General features: G+C 44.1%; 1 protein-coding gene and 1 pseudogene across 2 annotated transcripts in view; both read left to right on the top strand.

Moving 5' to 3' along the window:
* L3MBTL2 (L3MBTL histone methyl-lysine binding protein 2) overlaps window positions 1–20,307 on the top strand; it is a 529,035-nt gene that overhangs the window by 331,614 nt on the left and 177,114 nt on the right. The window lies entirely within an intron of this gene.
* Window positions 17,185–17,814, top strand: LOC309869248 (adenosine 5'-monophosphoramidase HINT1 pseudogene; annotated as a pseudogene). The gene has a single exon. The product of its transcript is annotated as an adenosine 5'-monophosphoramidase HINT1 pseudogene (transcript).

Genomic DNA, 20,307 nt, shown 5'->3' with positions numbered 1-20,307 from the left:
CTCTCGGGGTCAAGGGGGTGATCATGTTGCCAGGCTGGAAGCCAGGACAAGCTGAGGGAAGGCTGCAGGCTCCCCGCCCCCAACCACACTCACCCCCCTACAGCTGAGGCCCAAAGCTCTGCTCCCAGTCTGAACCCTCCTGGTGGCCCATTTGATTCCGGGCTGGCTGACCTGAACGGATGTTTAGGCGCCTGGCCCAGCCCTGTGGGAACCTGGTTTGTGGGAGCTGCTCCCCATTGTCACCGAACATGGGCATACATCAGGGCAAGGGCTGAGAGCCAGAGGGGACATCCAGCTCTTCCTAGAGCCCCGACTGTGCCCAGGCCCCATGCCACACGCTTTACTTGCATGTTCTGATCTAACTCGCAACAAGCCGGTTGATTTTACTAATATTTTACTAATACTTCCCTCCGGAAAACCAAGGTTCAGAGAGGTTAAGGAAACTGACCAAGCTCACACAGCTGGCTGTCTCTCTCTGGGGCTTGAACTTCTCTCTCTTTTTTAAAATGAGAATTTATTGCTATTATTCAGCATTTTAGTTATTGTTTTTTGTGTGTGTGTGTGTTTTTTTTATGTAAACTCAGTGCTCCACATGGGACTTGAACTCGTGACCCTGAGATTGAGACTTGAGTGCTCTCTAGACTGAGCCCACCACCGTCAGGCAGTTTGCACAGGCTAGTATTCAGTCTCCTCCTCCACCTAAGGCCATCCGGGCTCTCCACACTTGGGAGTGGAGGAGGCAGGCTCAGTGTCTTTCCTAATGTCACTTGGGCAATGAGCAGCAGAGCTGAGACTGTCCCGGGTGTGCGGGATACCAAACTCCATGCTTGTTTTCCCACTATTTCAACCTAACTACACCTCCCCCCTGCTTCGGGGAGGCTTCCTAAGAGCCCACCGTTGACTTTTCGGCTAAAGGTGCAGGCAGACTCCTGCCCATTCTGCTGCCTTTGACAAACTTGATCTCCCTTTTCCAGAACACTCTCCTCTCTTGGTCTGAGCTGGTCCATACTACACGGGTTTCTTTGACCCCATTGGCTGTTCCTACTTAGCCTCATTTCCTGAAGCCTCCTCCTTTCCCTTCCTCCGATGAGCAAGAGGTTCAGGACTCCATCCTGAATTTTCTCATCCCTTACACATCTTTCCAGTGAAAGATCAGCCCACCCCCACCCGCAGCTCCATAACTTACGACTTACTTCTCTTCATTCCTTTTAATGCCACATTTGGTTTATCCCCCTCATCTATATTTATTTTAGGGGGGAGGTGGTGAGGATCGGAGGGAGATAGAGAAATCTTAACCAGGCTCCACGCCCAGCACAGAGCCCAATAAGGGGCTCAGTCTCATGACCTGGTGATCATGACTTGAGCGGAAAGTAAGAGTGGGATGCTTAACCCACTGAGCCCCCCCAGACACCCCTATCCATTCATCTGTTGATGGACATTCGTGTTGTTTCTACTTTTTAGCTATTATGAACAATGCTGCTAAGAATATTCATGTATAGGGGCGCCTGGGTGGCTCAGTGGGTTAAGCCTCTGCCTTCAGCTCAGGTCACAATTCCAGGGTCCTGGGATCGAGCCCTGCATTGGGCTCTCTGCTCAGTGGGGAGTCTACTTCCCCCTCTCTCTCTGCCTACTTGTGATCTCTCTGTCAAATAAATAAATAAATAAATAAGTCTTTTTTTAAAAAAAGAATATTCATGTGTAAATTTTTGTGAGGACTGACATTTTCATTTCTCTTGAATATATACCTAGAAGTGGAATTCCTGGGTCATGTGGCAAGTCCATGGTATGTGTGTGTGTGTGTGTATATATATATATATATATATATTTTTTTTTTTTTTTTTAAATTCAGGGAGTATGTTTTATTTTATTTTATTTTTTTCAAGTTATCTCTATACCCAATGTGGGGCTTGAACTCGCAACCCTGAGATCAAGAGTGACACATTCTACCGACAGCCAACCAGGTACCCCAGCAACTCTTATGTTTAACTTCTGGAAGAACCACTCAACTGTTTTACACAGTGCTGCAGCATTTTACATTCCTACCATCAGTCTGTGAAGGTTGCAATTCATCCACATACTACCAATACTTGTTTGTCTGATTATAGCCATCCTAGCCATCCTGGTGGGTGTGAAGTGGTATCTCATTGTGTTGTTGTTCTTTTTTTTTTTTTAAGATTTTATTTATTTTGGGCGCCTGGGTAGCTCAGTGGGTTAAGCCGCTGCCTTCGGCTCAGGTCATGATCTCAGGGTCCTGGGATCTAGTCCCACATCGGGCTCTCTGCTCAGCAGGGAGCCTGCTTCCTTCTCTCACTCTCTATCTGCCTGCCTCTCTGCCTACTTGTGATCTCTGTCTGTCAAATAAATATAATCTTTAAAAAAAAAAAGATTTTATTTATTTATTTGAGAGAATGAGAGAGAGAGAGCATGAGAGGAGAGAGGTAAGCAGGAGAAGCAGACTCCCTGCTGAGCGGGGAGCCTGATGTGGGACTTGATCCCAGGACTCCAGGATCATGACCTGAGCCAAAGGCAGTGCTTAACCAACTGAGCCATCTAGGCGTCCCTTGTTTTGTTTTGTTTTTAAGTTTTTCATTGTGGTTTTTTTTTTTTTAAAGATTTTATTTATTTATTTGACAGAGAGAAATCACAAGTAGGCAGAGAGGCAGGCAGAGAGAGAGAGGAGGAAGCAGGCTCCCTGCCGAGCAGAGAGCCCGATGCGGGACTCGATCCCAGGACCCTGAGATCATGACCTGAGCCGAAGGCAGCGGCTTAACCACTGAGCCACCCAGGCACCCTCATTGTGGTTTTGATTGGCATTTCCCTAATGTTGAGGATGCTTGTGCTCATTGTCGATTTGTACATCTTCCTTTTTTTTTTTTTAAGATTTTTTTACTTTTTAGTAATCTCTACACCCAGTGTGGGGCTTGAACTCACAACCCTGAGATCAAGAGTTGCACACGCACTGACGGAGCCAGCCAGGTGCCATTGTACGTGTTCTTTAGAGAAATATCTACTCAAATCCTTTGTTCATCTTAAAATTAAATTATTTGGCTTATTATTGAGTTATAAATGTTCTTTATATATTCTGGACACAAGAGATACAATTTTTTTTTCCCATTTGGTGGGATATCTTTTCACTTTCTTGATGGTGTCCTTTAGAACATAAGTTTTACAGTTTTTATGAAGTCTACTTTATTTGCTTGTCTTTGATTCTTTGCTCTTAATGTCATATCTAAGAAACTGTTTCCTAACCTGAGGTCATGAAGGTGTCCTCCTATATTTTCTTCTGAGAGTTCTTTTTTTAGTTTTAGCCCTTACATTTAGGTTTGTGACCCATTCTGAGTTAATTGCTCTGTACAGTATGAGGTAAGGGTCAGACTTCAATATTTTGCATGTGCATCTCCAGTTGTCCTAGCCCAGTTGTCCTAGAACCATTTCCTTTTTTTTTTTTAAGATTTTATTTATTTATTTGATAGAGACAGAAAGAGCACAAGCAGGGGGAGGGGCAGCAGGAGAGGGAGAACCAGATACCCACTGAGCAGGGACCCCAACATAGGGCATGATTTGGGGACTCCAGGCTCCTGACCTGAGCCAAAGACAGACCCTTAACCAACTGAGCCACCCAGGTGCCCTGGATTATTTTCTTAATTTCATTTTTGGAATGTTCCTTGCTGGCATATGGAAATACAACTGATTTTCTTTTTTCTTTTCCTTTTTTTTTTTTTTTTAAGATTTTATTTATTGGGGCACCTGGGTGGCTCAGTGGGTTAAGCCGCTGCCTTCAGCTCAGGTCATGATCTCGGGGTCCTGGGATCGAGTCCCGCATCGGGCTCTCTGCTCAGCAGGGAGCCTACTTCCTCCTCTCTCTCTCTCTGCCTGCCTCTCTACCTACTTGTGATCTCTCTCTGTCAAATAAATAAAATCTTTAAAAAAAAAAAAAAGATTTTATTTATTTATTTGAGAGAGAGACAGTGAGAGAGAACATGAGTGAGGAGAAGGTCAGAGGGAGAACAGACTTCCCATGGAGCTGGGAGCCTGATGTGGCACTCGAACCTGGGACTCCAGGATCATGACCTGAGATGAATGCAGTCGTCCAACCAACTGAGCCACCCAGGCGCCCAATACAGCTGATTTTCATATATTGATCTGGTATCCTACAACCTTGTGAAACTCATTTATTAGTTCTAATAGTTTTTTCATGGGTTCCTTAGGATTTTCTATATATGAGATCATCTCATATGTAAAAAGAGAATAGTTTTTACTTATTTCATTCTAATCTGGGTACCTTTTATTTCTTTTTCTTGCCTGATTACCCTAGCTAGAACCTCCAAAACAATGTTACAGAGAAGTGGTGAGGGGTGCCCAGGTGGCTCAGTGGGCTAAGCCTCTGCCCTTGGCTCAGGTCAGGATATCAAGGTCCTGGGTTGGGCTCTGTGCTCAGCAGGGAGCCTGCTTCCCCCCTCTCTCTCTGCCTGCCTCTCTGCCTACCTGTGATCTCTCTCTCTCTCCTTCTCTGTGTCAAATAAATGAATCAAATCTTCAAAAAAAAAAAAAAAAAAAAAGAAAGAGAGAGAGAGAGAAGTGGTGACAGTGGACATCTTTGTCTTATTCTTAATCTTAGGGGAACATCATTCAGTCTTTCAAGATTGAGTTTGATGTCAGCTAGGGGTTTTTCATAGATTCCCTTATTCAGGTTGTGGAAGTTCCCTTCTATTCTTAGTTTGTTGAGTATTTTTGTCATGAAATGGGTGTTGGCTTTTATCAAATGTTTTTTTCTGAATCTACTGAGATGATCATATGTGGGGGTTTTTTGCCTTTTATTCTATTAATGTGCTCTATTATGTTAATGGATTTTGAATATGTGCTAAGGTCCCTAAGACCACCTTCAGGATCGATGACTCACAAGAAGGACTCATAGGACTCAGCATATAGTCATACTCACAACTAAGTTTTATTATAGTGAAAGGATACAGAGCAAAATCAGCAAAGGGAAGCAGCACATGGGGCAAAGTCCAGAGGAAATCAGCCACAAGCTTCCAGAGTACTCTCCTAATAGAGTCAACGTAGGAAACGCCTAGTTCCTCCAACAAGTCATGACAGAGTGAGTGAAATGTTGTCTGCCAGGGAAGTTCATTCGATAATTTCATTGGCCAAGGTTTTTAATAGGGGCTGGTCATGTAGGCACCCTCTGCTTAGCATGTGCCAAAATTCTGGCTCTGGAAGGAAAGCAGGTATTTAACATGTACCACACTGTTTGTACAAACAGTGTAGTCACAGTGAACCACTCTTACCAGTCCTGAAATCCATGTTCCCAGATGCCCGCTAAGGGCCAGCCTCATAAGCAGGCACTTCTAAGGAAAGAAGTCTCAAGCTCATGGTGTTAACTCCCTTCTGCAGAAGACATTAAACCAGCCTCGTACTCCTGGGATAGGCCCCACTTAATCATGACGTATAACCCTTTTTATATATTGTTGAATTCAGTTTCCAGTATTTTGTTCAGGATTTTTGCATCTAAGTTCATAAATGATATTACTCCGTATTTTTCTTTTCTTGTGATGCCCTTGTTTGGTTTTGGTATCTGACTAATACTGGCCTCATACAATGACTGGGAAGTGCTCCTTCCCCTTCCATTTCTTGGAAGGGTTTGTGGAAGACTGGTGTATGAGTTTCCTATTGCTACTGTAAAAAATTACCACAAACTTAGCGGCTTTTTTTTTTTTAAGGATTTCTTTCTTTCTTTCTTTCTTTGACAGACACCAAGAAAGGGAACACAGGAGAGGGAGAAGCAGGCTTCCTGCTGAGCAGGGAGCCCGATGTGGGGCTCAACCCCAGGACCCTGGGATACTGACCTGAGCCGAAGTCAGACATTTAACCGCCTGAGCCACCCAGGCACCCCAAACTTATTGGCTTAAAATAACACGTATGTATTCTTTTACATTCCTGGAGATTTAAAATCAAAAATGAGTCCAAAGAGCTAACATCAAGGTGTAGCAGCTCTGGTTCCTTCTGGATGCTCTAGGAGAGAATTTATTCCTTTCCTCTTCTAGTTTCTAGAAGCTGCTTATTACTGTTTCCTCCATTCTCAATGCCAGCCGAGAAGTAGGTTCTCTTTTGGGCTCTGCTTCCTTCCTCACATGGTGCTCTAACTCTGACTCTTCCATCCTCCTCCTCTAAGGACCTTTGGGATAACGTTGGGCCCATTCCAATAATCCAAAATGATCCCACCAACTCAAGATTCTTAATTACATCTGCCATGTGAATTAGCATTCTTAGGCTCTTCAGATTAAGACATGGGTATCTTGGGGCGTCTGGGTGGCTCAGTGGGTTAAAACCTCTGCCTTGGGCTCAGGTCATGATCCCAGCGTCCTGGGATGGAGCCCCGCATCGGGCTCTCTGCTCAGCGGGGAGCCTGCTTCCTCCTCTCTCTCTGCCTGCCTCTCTGCCTACTTGTGATCTGTCAAATAAATAAATAAATAAATAAAATCTTAAAAAAAAAAAAAAGACATGGGTATCTTTGGAGAACCATTCTTCAACCTACCACAATTGGTTTAATTCTTTGAATGTTTGGTACAGTTCACCAATGAAGCTATCTGGGACTGGGCTTTTCTTTGTGGGATTTTTTTTTTTTTTAAGATTTTATTTATTTATTTGACAGAGGGAGAGACAGAGATCACAAGTAGGCAGAGAGGCAGGCAGAGAGTGAGAAGTAGGCTCCCCACTGAGCAGAGAGCCCAATGTGGGCCTGGATCCCAGGACCTTGAGATCATGACCTGAGCTGAAGGCAGAGGCTTAACCCAATGAGCCACATAGGTGCACCTGTGGGATGTTTTTAATTATTAATTTGATGTGTTTACTGTTGTAGACCTATTTATAGTTTCAGTTTCTTCTTCAGTCAGTTTTTTTTTTAAGATTTTATTTATTTATTTGACAGACAGAGATCACAAGTAGGCAGAGAGGCAGGTAGAGAGGGGGGGTGAGGGGAAGCAGGCTCCCTGCCGAGCAGAGAGCCCGATGCGGGGGCTCAATCCCAGGACCCCGAGATCATGACCCGAGCTGAAGGCAGAGGCTTAACCCACTGAGCCACCCAAGTGCCCCTTCAGTCAGTTTTTTGTGTGTTTTCCTAGAATTTATCCATTTCATTTAAAATCTGTATTTGTTGGAGGAAAGTTGTTCATAATATCCTCCTTTCCCCCCTTCTTTTGTATTCAGCTTTATTAAGGTATAATTAACAAATAAAATCTTATACATTTAAGGTGTAGAGCTTGACAATCTGATATATGTATACCCTGGGAAACAATTACCACAGGTTAACACATCCGTCACCCCTGAGAGTTGCCCCTTTTGTGTGTGTCCTAAAGACTCTTACAGTCTACATTTCTAGCAGATTTCAATATACAACACAGTGTTATTAACTGTAGCCACCATGCTATACAGTATATCCCCAGCGTTTATTCATCTTATAACTGAAAGCTTGTGCCCTCTGAGCAGCATTTCCCTATATACTTTCCTTTTATAATCTTTTTTATTTCTCTAAGTTTTGTGTCTATGTCCCCTCTTTTGTTTCTGAATTTTGTAATTTTAATCTCCTCTCCTTTTTCTGGGTCAGTCTAACCAAAAGGTTATTACTTCTGTTAATCTTTTCAAAGAACCAACTTTGAGTTTCATTGATTTTCTCCTTGTTTTTTTTTTCTCTTTTTTAAAAAAGATTTTATTTATTTATTTGACAGAGAGATAGAGGGAACACAAGTAGACAGAGCGACAGGTAGAAGGAGAGGGAGAAGCAGGCTCTCCATTGAGCAGAGAGCCCAATGTGGGGCTCAATCCCAGGACCCCGCAATCATAACCTGAGCTGAAGGCAGCCACTTAACCGACTGAGCCATCCAGGTGCCCCTGTTTTTTTTTTTTTTTTTCTCTTCTTTACTTTATTTATTTCTGCTCCAGCATTTATTATTTCCTTCCTGCTTCTCAGTTTGGGTTTAGTGTGCTTCCCCCCCCTACTTTCTTAAGGTGAAAGTTTAGGTTATTTTTTGAGATCTCTTTTTTAAAAAATAGACATTTAAGGGGCCTCTGGGTGGCTCAGTCAGTTAAGCATCTGCCTTCGGCTCAGGTCATGATCCCTGAGTCCTAGGATTGAACCCCCTTAGGCTCCCTGCTCAATGCAGAGCCTGCTTCTCTCTCTCCCTCTGCCTGCCACTGTGCCTACTTGTGATCTCTCCTTGTCAAATAAATACATCTTTAAAAAAAAATTAAAAATAGACATTTGAAAAAATAGACATTATTTATTTATTTATTTATTTTAAGAATTTATTTATTTATTTGACAGAGGGAGAGAGAGAGATCAGAAGTAGGCAGAGAGGCAGGCAGAGAGAGAGAGAAGAGGAAGCAGGCGCCCCATAGATCAGAGAGCCCAACATGGAACTCGATCCCAGGACCCCGAGACCATGACCCAAACCGAAGGCAGAGACCCAACCCACTGAGCCATCCAGGCACCCCCCAAAATAGACATTTAAAGAAAAAAAGACATAAAAAAATAAATTTCCCTCTCAGCACTGCTTTGCCTACATTCTATATGTTTTGGTCCTTGACATTTAAAGGACAATGTTGTGTCGAGGTTAAGGTCACAGTCTCTGGAACTCATACTTCCTGGGTTGAAATTCAGCTCTGCTATTTAGTAACTGCTTGGTCTTAGGCAAAGCTTCATTTGTAAAATAACGTAACAGTAATAGTAAATACCTTATAGAATTGTTGTAAGGGTTCTACCAATATGCATATAAGTATACATAAAGGATATAGAATGATGCACAGAAAACAAAGTTCTCACTAAGTGTAGCTGGTGTTATATATTCAGTGAGTATTTAGTGAATCCCCACTATAGAGCAGGCTCAGTTTTCCGTCAGTGGGGACAGAATGATAAACAAGATGAGGACACTACCCTCCTAGCATTTGTTTCATAAATGGGGAAGACAGGCAGACATACAGACAGAAAATAAATAAGTAAATAAATAAATTAGGGGAATGTGTTATATTGAGAAATAAAACAGGGTGATGTGCTAGAGATTGGCTGAAGGGCGCCTTTCTGTTGGGAGAGGGAGTTAGGGAAAGTCATATCTAAATGAAATCTGGGTACGCCTGGGTGGCTCAGTGGGTTAAGCCTCTGCCTTCTGCTCAGGTCATGATCCCAGGATCCTGGGATTGAGCCCCACATCGACTCTCTGCTCAGCAGGGAGCCTGCTTCCTCCTCTCTCTGCCTGCTGCTCTGCCTACTTGTGATCTCTCTGTCAAATAAATAAATAAAATCTTTATTAAATGAATTAATGAGTGAGTGAGTGAGTGAATGAAATCTGTCAGGGACAGAACACGCCAAGTTGAGGGAAGGGCTCATGCCAGAGACTACAACAGGAACAGAGTAGCATGTTTGAGACCTCTCTCGGGGAGCCTGGAGAAGGGGACAAGGAGAGAGTAGTGTAAGAAGTTAGTCTAGGTCATTCACTTATTTATTTATTTATTTATTTATTTATTTAAATTTTTAAAAGATTTTATTTATTTATTTGACAGACAGAGATCACAAGTAGGCGGAGATGCAGGCAGAGATGCAGGCAGAGAGAGAAAGAAGAGGAAGCAGGCTCCCTACTGAACAGAGAGCCCGATGCGGGGCTCCATCCCAGAACCCTGAGACCATGACCCGAGCCGAAGGCAGAGGTTTAACCCACTGAGCCACCCAGGTGCCCCAGTCTAGGTCTTTTAAATGGCTTCATGAGATTCCAGAGTCTGGCTGTTCCTTAAATTTTAAATACCCTCTTATCTATAGTTGTTTTCCAATTTGTTACTGTTACAAACAATGCCAGCCCTCCAGGTGTATCTTTGTGTGCTCATGGGAGCCTCTAAAATAGACTCCTAGAGGTGAAATTGTTAGGTTGTATTACTTTTTAATTGGAAACAATGTTATTACAAAATAAGAAAGGGATCATGGGATGGAAAATGGGGCCGACACCACAGACACATTCCAGAAGATTCTCACGTGTGGGAAAGTTTAGCCTTGGGGTAGCAAGATGATACTGAATAATAAACTAGAATTATCATTTATTAAGAGCTAATCATGTGCCTGGCTCTCCACTTCCTTACATGCAAATCCATATCTCATCTTCATAAAAATGCTCTGCTATGGAACTATTGGTCTCCCATTATGTTAGCGCCCAGGAAAGAGACACTGTGTTAAAATAACTTGCCAACAAAAGTCACGTGGCTCGTGGCTCGTAAGGGTATAGTCTGGATTTGCACCTGGGAATCTTGACTCCCTTTTTAAGTGTAAGCCCTGTATCTGGTAGTTGAAGAGCTGGGAGTCTGGAGACACTATTGGTGGGAATGGGTCAAAGGCAGACCAAGAACACAGTGTCTACTTCCTAGGTGAGAATAGCTCTGAGAGCTTTTGTTTGTTTGTTTGTTTTTAATTAAGTATTTATTTATATGACACAGAGAGCACAAGCACAGGGAATGGCAGGCAGAGGACGAGGGAGAAGCAGGCTCCCTGCAGAGCAAGGAGCCTGATGTAGGACTTGATCCCAGGACTCTGGGATCACGACCTGAGTTGAAGGCAGACATTTAACGGACTGAGCCGTCCAGATGCCCAGCTCTGAGAGTTTTGAAATTGATTAGCACCCGTGATGCCTTGAAATTAGTAATTAAAAAAAAAAATCTACATATATTCATGCATTGTCAGTTGCCTTATAATTAACAGACTCATTTTTTCCATTTAATATAGCTTTTATTATTTTTATTTTTTTATTTTCAAAGATTTTATTTATTTATTTGACAGACAGAGATCACAAGGAGGCAGAGAAGCAGGCAGAGAGAGAGAGGAGGAAGCAGGCTCCCTGCTCAGCAGAGAGCCCGACGCGGGGCTCGATCCCAGGACCCCGAGATCATGACCTGAGCCGAAGGCAGAGGCTTTAACCCACTGAGCCACCCAGACGCCCCTAATGTAGCTTTTAGATGGACATGTTACCCAGGATAAAAACCATATCTCTCCCCGTCCTGCATTAACTGTGGCCCCGTGACTAAGCTCTTGTGGGTGGGATATTAAGTAGAGATGCTGTCTGGTGGCTTCTAGGAACAGAGAGTAAGAGACTGTGGGTGTCCCCTTTGCCGCCTCCTTCATCTCTCCCCAAACTTCTGCCATGCGCTATAGATCCTATCTTGGTGCTTGAGGACAGAGGCCACCCATTATCAAAGGGGCATGGGCCAGAGAGCTAGCAGCAGCCTGAGCAAGGAATTCAATGTAGCTGAGCTTCTATTCCTGCCCCTAGCTGCATGCATCTAATATTTTCTATTCTATTCTAACTCCTTAAAATGAAAAATTGGGAAAAAAAAAAAAAAAACGAAAAATTGCCTGTGACCCACTTGACTTCACAACACACTCATGGGTCACCAGCTCCAGTAGCCCTTGAAAGGCAAGTTCCCAACAAGGCAGGAATACTGGAGAACTAGTTGGGAAAAATTGTCTTCCTGTGTTTTGGGTGCTGTTTGCTGCTTTTTAGATCTTACTGGAGGGGGGCACAGGCTGAAGTTCCCCAATCTTTGGCAGAGATAGAAAGAAAGATACTCCACTGGTGGTTCATAGTCCAAGTTGTCCAAGAGTTCCAGAGCGTGGAGACGACTTTCACAGCCGAAAGAAGCCATCTGTTTTGGTATTTGCAAACCTGAGCAGCTATAGGGAGTGGCACGGGAGCAGTAGCAAGAGATTAGACTAATTTTCTCCCAGAGGCCATGGGCCTGAAGGCAAAAGCAGGATTAAAGGATGCTGCTTTCCCACCCTATTTCAGGAGGAATGAAGATGGCTGCCATTAGGCTCAACACAGAGGCTCATTTCTAAGAAACCAAAGTACCCAGGCTTAAAAGTTTTATCTAGATGAGATCTTTGGCTGTGGTCATTTGCACTTGAAGCAAATAGCCTGAAAGCCATTTAAGTGTTTGAAAGAATTATATCTGCAAAGAAACCACTAGCTCGGCCTGCAAACATCTGTGACACTCACCCCTTGATTCCATGCAGGACACCAGAAGGAAGAGCTAGCGGCTGTCCCATGAAGTCCACACAGGAACTAATTCTACTGCCAGAGAAGGAAATCTTCCCTGTCCCCACTCAGAAGACACTATGGATTGCAGTAGACCATCATCTGCTGGGTGTTTCATAGCCTTTAATTTTCAGAATGGTCGTTTGGGTGTGTGGGGGGATTATATTGTTCCTACGCCACTGACGTGTATTTAAATGAGGGTTCGACTTTTAGTTTGTAAGTTGCACCGACATCTGGAGCTGGTGGATGGTTACAGACCTTGAGTGGGGTGCAGTGAGATTTGGGGGTTCTCTACTGGGCACAGGTGAGTGTGTTCTATATATGGAAAGAAGGATGTATATAGGGTGACCATGGGACATACTGCCCGAACTGGAACACTTCTGTATATTATCTCTTCATATATTAATGTAAGTATGCACTCATGTTTATTTTAATCGTGTTACTGAGGTATACTCGGCAAATCAAAAAATTGCACATATTTCAGTATACAGATTGAAGAGTTTTGATGTTTGCGTATGTCCATGAAACTGTCTCCACGATGAAGATAAGAAACATATCTGTTCCCCTTCCCAAAACTCCTTGTGTCCCTTGGTAAACTTTCTCTCCTGTCTCTACCTGTACCCCACCTCTCCAGGCAACTACCCATCTATCTCTGTCACCATTTGTGAGCCTGCATTTTTTAGAATATTATGTAAATTTTACATAGATCTATATATAAACACTATACTCTTTTTTGTCTGGCTTCTTTCATGCAGCATAATTGAGATTCATTTTTGTTGTATTCTCAGCAGTTTATTCCTTTATATTGCTGAGCAGTGTTTTTTTCTTACTTTTTTTTCATTTAAATTCAATTAATTAACATATAATGTATTATTGGCTTCAGAGGTAGAGAACAGTGACTCATCAGTCTTGTATAATACCCAGTGCTCGTTACATACATCACGTGCCCTCCCCAATGCCCATCCCACAGTGACCCCATCCCCCACCCCTCCAGCAACCCTCAGTTTGTTTCCTGTGATTAAGAGTCTCTTGTGGTTTCTCTGATTTTGTCTTGTTTTATTTTTTCCTCTCTCCCCCTATGATCCTGTTTTGTTTCTTAAATTCCACATATGAATGAGATCATATGATCATTGTTTTTCTTTGATTGACTTACTTCGCTTAGCATAATACCCTCTACTTCCATTCCCTTCATTGCAAATAGCAAGATTTCCTATTTTTTTTGATGGCTGAGTCGTACTCCAGCTGAGTCGTGTTCTACTGTGCAGCGGTACCACAGTTTGTTTATCCAGTCACCTGCTGGGGTACCATCCTCCTGTCCAGTTTCCACAGTAAAGCTGCTCTGAATAGTCAGTATTTGTATGGACATTTATTCCTTCTTTTCTCTTTGTAAATACCTCAAGTTTTGGTTTTTCCCTTTTCTTTTGTTATGGTAAAATATACATATCAAAAAATTCACCATTTTAACCATTTTTAAGTGTTTGGTGGCATTAAGTACATTCACATTATTGTGCTCTTGTAGCCATTCCCATAATTTTTCATCATCCCAAATAGAAACTCTGTACCCTTGGGCACCTCGGTGGCTCAGTGGGTTAAAGCCTCTGCCTTTGGGCGCCTGGGTGGCTCGGTGGGTTAAGCGGCTGCCTTTGGCTCAGGTCATGATCTAGGGGTCCTGGGATCGAGTCCCGCATCGGGCTCTCTGCTCAGCAGGGAGCCTGCTTCTCTCTCTCTCTCTCTCTCTCTCTCTGCCTGCCTCTCTGTCTACTTGTGATCTCTCTCTCTGTCAAATAAATAAATAAATAAATCTTAAAAAAAAAAAAAAAGCCTCTGCCTTTGGCTCAGGTCATGATCCCAGGGTCCTGGGATGGAGCCCAGAATCACTCTATGGGGTTCTCTGCTCAGCAGGGAGCCTGCTTTCCTTCCTCTGTCTCTGCCTGCCTCACTGCCTACTTGTGATCTCTGTTTGTCAAATAAATAAATAAAATCTTAAACAAAAAAACCTCTGTACCCATTAAATACAAGCAGAACCATACAGTATTTGTCCTTTGTGTCTGGTTTCTTTCCCTAAGCATAATGTTTTCAAGGTTCATCTATGTTGTAGCATGAATTAGTACTTCATTCTTTTTTATGGCTGAATAATACTCCATTGCACATATATTCTACATTTTGTTTATCTATCAGTTGGTCATGGACAATTGGTCGTTTCCCTCTTTTGGCTATTATGAAAAATGCTGCTATGAATATGGGTGTAGAAGTAATCTGTGTCCCTGCTTTCAATTCTTTTGGGTATGTACCTAGGATAGAATTTCTGGATCATATATTTCTATGTTGAATTTTTTGAGGAATGACCAGTTTTTCTCCCTTTTTTCACTTTTGAGTGAAAAGGAATGCTGTCGATAATTATGTGGGATAACAGTGTAAATCATGACTATCCTGTGCAAATCAAAATGTACAATCATCTTTCATATGCATGGACAAAAGGGTAGGACATGGCAGAGAAAAGTATTGGTTTCCCAATCTATGTTTTCCACTTTCTGTAAAATTTAGGTTTGCACATGACCACTCAGAATGAAGGCCATATTTCCAAGGTTGCCTTGCAGCAATGTGTAACTATGTAAACTACATTCTGGCCAAGGTGATATGTAATGGCGGGTGCAGTTTCTGGGAAGAGCTCTTATTTATTATTTATTATTTTTAAAATATTTTATTTATTTATTTGACAGATCGAGATCACAAGTAGGTAGAGAGGCAGGCAGGCGGAGAGAGAGGGGGAGGCAGGCTCCCTGCCAAGCAGGGATCCCAGGACCCTGAGACCATGACCCAAGCCAAAGGCAGAGACTTTAACCCACTGAGCCACCCAGGCGCTCTTACAGGGAGGGGCATGCCCCCTTCTCTCATTTCTTCCTTTTCCAGGCTAAAGTGGAAATGTGATGGCTGCTAGTCCTTGGAGCAGAGATAACTTGGGAAAGGAAAATGCATGCACAAGGCAGGGCAAGAAGGTGGAAGGAAGGAGCCTGGACCCCTGATGCCCGCTGGAGTCCCTAACACCAGTCCTGGGCCACCTGCCTCTGGACTTTTACTGGAGAAAGAAAGAAATTCTTTTTTTTTTTTTTTTTAAGATTTTATTTATATATTTGACAGAGAGATCACAAGTAGGCAGAGAGGCAGGCAGAGAGAGAGAGAAGAGGAAGCAGACTCCCTGCTGAGCAGAGAGCCCGATGCGGGACTAGATCCCAGGACCCTGAGATCATGACCTGAGCCGAAGGCAGAGACTTGACCCACTGAGTCACCCAGGTGCCCTAGAAAGAGAGAAATCCTTGTTTTATTTGTTTCAAGGTTTTCTACTCCTAATTTTCCCAAATGCTCTTATCTTAGTAACTAGTCCGAGATTGTTTTAAGGGTCTAAATGCTAACTGATCATAGAGTAAGTGTGGAAATCCAACTCCGTCTCTGGCTTTCTTTGCTTTGTTCCACTCTAGGCTATTCTGAGTTTCCTCACCCTTCACACATCTTCTGTGCCCTTTCTCCTTGGCTTTTTGCTCCCACTTTCATGGCAGAAAAAGCCCCTCAGCATCAACACTCAGAGCCCACTCCCTGCAGCCCCTTGTTCTCACTGGCACCCAGGGACCTGCTGGCCTTGGCCCTGCAGCCGCAGAAGCAGAGGCTCACGGTTCCTCCTCACCTCCTGTGCCTCTGGCCCGGTAGCCTTTCCCTGCTGGCTCTTCGCCACAATTCCTCAGTCTCCTCAAACCACCACCTGCTTCTCTGTCACACAGAGAACTTGGGCATCTGGGCCCCAGGACGGGCAGCTAGGGGAAGACTACGGGACAGAGAGCTGGTGGTGCTAGTGATTGACATGGGATCCAGACGAAGCTCTCCCACCATCATGCCAGTCTCAGCAGCTCAGAAACCCCAGTCCCTGACATCCCCATCTCCTTGCCTCCTGGCCCCACTCCTCTCACACACCCCCACCCCCGCCCACAAACCTCTGCCTTTCAGAAGCGTGGAGCCTCCTGGTGCCTCTTATCTCTTCCCCCTTCTCAGCCTCACCTTAATCATGCTACATTTCCTACAGGCAGTGGGCCCCACTTTTTTTCTTTTTACTACCTCTCCGGCATCTTTGACTCCTGGGCACCCAGTCCCCCACCTCCTGCCTCCTCTAGGGCAGGAGTCAGCAAACTTTTCTATAAAGGGCAAGACAACAAATATTTCAGGCTCTGCTGGCCTTTCCTCCTTTATAGCTAGAAAACCCTACATAGACAATCAGTAAATGAATGGGTGGGGTTAGGTTCCAATAAATTTTGATTTACAAAAACCCGGCAGCTGGCCTCTGCAGTTCGCTGCCCCCTGCTCTGGGGCATTGTCTCACGAATTATTCCTGACTCCTCCTGGATTTTTATTTCTTCCTCTATGCCAGTTTCTTCTTCACAATCTGCAAACAGGTTCAAGTTTCTGCATCTGAATGGGGGAAATCCCTGAAAGGGGAGAAAGAGTCGGGGCAATGGAACCCAGGACAGTCTGTGGCTGAATTTAAAGAAGGCAAGAGACTGAACGTGATTTCAGTGAACCTCTAACAGGAGTAAGTCCTTGTTTGTGGAATCTAAAAAACAAAACAAATGCACTAACACACAAAAAGCCATACAGACCCATAAATACAGAGAACGATCTGGTGGTTGGCAGAGGCAAGGAGAGTGAAGACATAGGCAGAAGGGGGGCAACGGAGTGGGAGGTACAGGCTTCCAGTAATGGAACCAATAATTCACAGGGATGAAAGGTTCAGCATAAGGAATATAGTCAATGGTATGGTATAGTGTTGCGTGGCGACAGATGGTCCCTACATTTGTAGTGAGCACAGTATAACATACAGACTATATTGTAACCCTGAAACCATACTTTTAATAAAAGACAGAGGGGTGTCCATCCAGGAGGCTCTGTCAGTTAAGGGTCTGATTTTGGCTCAGGTCTTGATCTCAGGGTCCCAGGATTGAGTCTTGCGCTGGGCTCTGCACTTAGCAGAGCAAGGAGTCTGCTTCTCCCTCTTCCTCTGTCCTGCCCCCATCTGTGCGTCCTAGCTCTCTCTCAAATAAGTAAATAAAATCTTTTTAAAAATAAAAGAGAGAGCTCCCTCCTCTCGAGCTTCTGCATGGGGCGGCCGCGCGGGAGGGAGGCCGAGATGGCAGATGAGATCGCCAAGGCTCAGGCCGCGTGGCCTGGTGGCGACACAATCTTCGGGAAGATCATTCGCAAGGAAATCCCAGCCAAAATCATTTTTGAGGATGATCAGTGTCTTGCTTTCCATGACATTTCCCCTCAAGCACCAACTCATTTTCTGGTGATACCCAAGAAACATATATCCCAGATTTCTGTAGCAGAAGATGATGATGAAAGTCTTCTTGGACATTTAATGATTGTTGGCAAGAAATGTGCTGCTTATTTGGGCCTGAAGAAGGGTTATCGAATGGTGGTGAATGAAGATTCAGATGGGGGACAGTCTGTCTATCATGTTCATCTCCATGTTCTTGGAGGTCGGCAGATGAATTGGCCTTCTGGTTAAGCTTGTTTTAGGGTTGATTTTCCCTCCTCTAGGCAGTGGTCAATATTTCCCAGTTCTGTAGGTTAAACAATATACTTCCTTTTGCCTATGTATGGAGAGATTGAGGAAATAATTTTTAAAAACCATACATAATAAAAGACAATGTTGCATGGTTAAAAAATAATAATAAAAAATAAATAAATAAATAAATAAATAAAAGAGAGAGAGAAAGAAAGAAAGAGAACTTAATTCTCATATCTAAAGCATAAAAATGGTAAGAAACCAGCTCTTTTACCAACCAGAGTAGTTTCCAGGCCACACTAAAGACCTGGGTCTCATAGGGTTATGTTTGACCGTCAGAAATGGGAAGTACAAAATAACAATGTCTTAAACAAGATAAATAAAAGCTGAGAGACACAGCCTTCAAATGTCAGGGACCCCGGCTCCTTCTGTCCTTTTGCTGCACTATTTGCACCCACCATTCCCAAGATCACCTCATGGTACAAAATGGCTGCTTGAATTCCAGCCACTAGTTCTCTCTCTCTCTCTCTCTCTCTCTCTCTCTCTTTTTTTTTTTTTTAAGATTTTATTTATTTATTTGACAGACAGAGATCACAAGTAGGCAGAGGGGCAGGCAGAGAGAGGGGCGGGGGGAAGCAGGCTCCCTGTCCAGCAGAGAGCCTGATGCGGGGCTCGATCCCAGGACTCTGGGATAATGACCCGAGCCGAAGGCAGAGGCTCAACCCACTGAGCCACCCAGGCGCCCCTAGTTCTCTTTTTCTAGTCAGCAGGCAGAAGAAAAAGGTAAAGAGGTGAGCACTTCCCACTGTGGGGGACAGCCTCTATAACAGTGCCCGGTTTTCCCTTCCTCCCAGTATTCACATCTTTTTGTAATCCACTGTCCCCCAGCATTGGCTAGACTGACTAGTTTGTAAGGAATAGACTACAGAAGTAGTAGTATGTTACTTTCAAGATGAGTCCAGGGGTGCCTGGGTGGCTCAGTGGGTTAAAGCCTCTGTCTTCAGCTCAGGTCATGATCTCAGGGTCCTGGGATCGAGCCCCACATGGGGCTCTCTGCTCAGCAGGGAGCCTACTTCCTCCTCTCTCTGCCTGCCTCTCTGCCTACTTGTGATCTCTCTCTGTGTCAAATAAATAAATTAAATTAAATTAAAAAAAAAAAGATGAATCCATAAAAAAATGGTGGCTCTGTCTTGGGTGTTTTCTTTCACCATCTCTCTCTCTCTCTCTCTTTTTTTTTTTTTAAAGATTTTATTTATTTATTTGACAGAGATCACAAATAGGCAGAGAGGCAGGCAGAGAGAGAGAGGAGGAAACAGGCTCTCCGTGGAGCAGACAGCCCAACACGGAGCCGGATCCCAAGACCCTGGGACAACGACCCGAGCCGAAGGCAGAGGCTTTAACCCACTGAGCCACCCAGGCACCCCTCTTTCACCATCTCTTGATGGCCCACTTTGGGGCATTCCAGCTGCTACGTCATGAGGCAGCCCTGCACAGAGCCCCATGTTAGTAAATTTGGAAATGGATCCTTCCTTTGTGACCTCAAGAGCCACATGAGTGAGCTCAGAAGCAAACCCTCCTCGTGGAGCCTTTAGGTGATGGCAACCCCCGCTGATACCTTGATTACAGCCTCGCCCGAAAGAACTGCTGGATTCCTAACCCACAGAAACTTCAAGAAACTAATGTCTGTTGTTTTCAGGCACTTAGCTTTGGGGTAATTTTTTTATGCAGCGTGGATGATTACAACATCCCTTTTTAAGGATACTTCTCAAAACTGGCCTTCACCAATCATATGTACATCCGATTGGTTGAAACTTACTCCATGACCACACCTAGTTGCAAGTGGTGGTGCTGGAGATCTAGTCTTTAGGGGGATGGTGGCCAAGGCCTGGCTCAAAATGGAGAGTTCTATAGAAAGAAGAAATATTGGAGGCTACCTACAGTCTCTGCCAACCCCTAGAACATGACAGTGACCAGAGGAACGGGTTGAGATGATTAGCTTAAGCAAAATCTAGAACTAATCACTCACTAGGAAAATGACTTTTTCATTCTGGCTTAAACGAAAGGGGATCCAGCGCCGGAGCAGGGAATGGGGTCAGAGTCCCAAGATTCTCATAGGCTGCCTGGGGAGGTACAAAGACCCAAACAAAACCAGGTTTCTGGCTGGAAGAAGGAAGGGGGACCTGAACACTGGGAAATCAACAAACAGCATCCTCCCAGACTGAATATAAAAGGTGATGACTTTCTTCTCACTCTCCATGATCTCCACAGGAGACAGAGACAACAGACTCTGTGAAAGTGATATCACTTTGCCCAACAATTTCCTTATCCAGCCCAGACCCCACTCTCAGGTTGAGACCCCACATACCCGACTTGCTTGCTGCCATCAGCTCACGGTCCTTCCACATATCCCCCTGTGTGCATTTGTCAGGGCTACTCCAGCAGAATACCATGGGCTGAGAGGCTTAAACAACAGAAATTTATTTTCTCACAGCTATGGAGGCTAGAAGCCCAAGATCAAGGTGTTGGCAGGTTTGGTGTCTGTTGAGAGTGCTCCGTTTTGCAGGGAACCACTCTGAACAGTTTTCATAACATCACATGTATGTTGCTATTGGTTTTCTACACCCAAAACCAGGTCTCCAGCTCTCTGGACACCCACTGGGTGTCCAACAATTCTATTCAGTTCTGACACTA

This window comes from Mustela nivalis, assembly GCF_964662115.1.
Source record: "Mustela nivalis genome assembly, chromosome: 7".
NCBI classification, from domain to species: domain Eukaryota; kingdom Metazoa; phylum Chordata; class Mammalia; order Carnivora; family Mustelidae; genus Mustela; species Mustela nivalis.
Note: the sequence above shows the minus strand (reverse complement) of the source record. Positions and strands in the feature narration are given on the sequence as shown.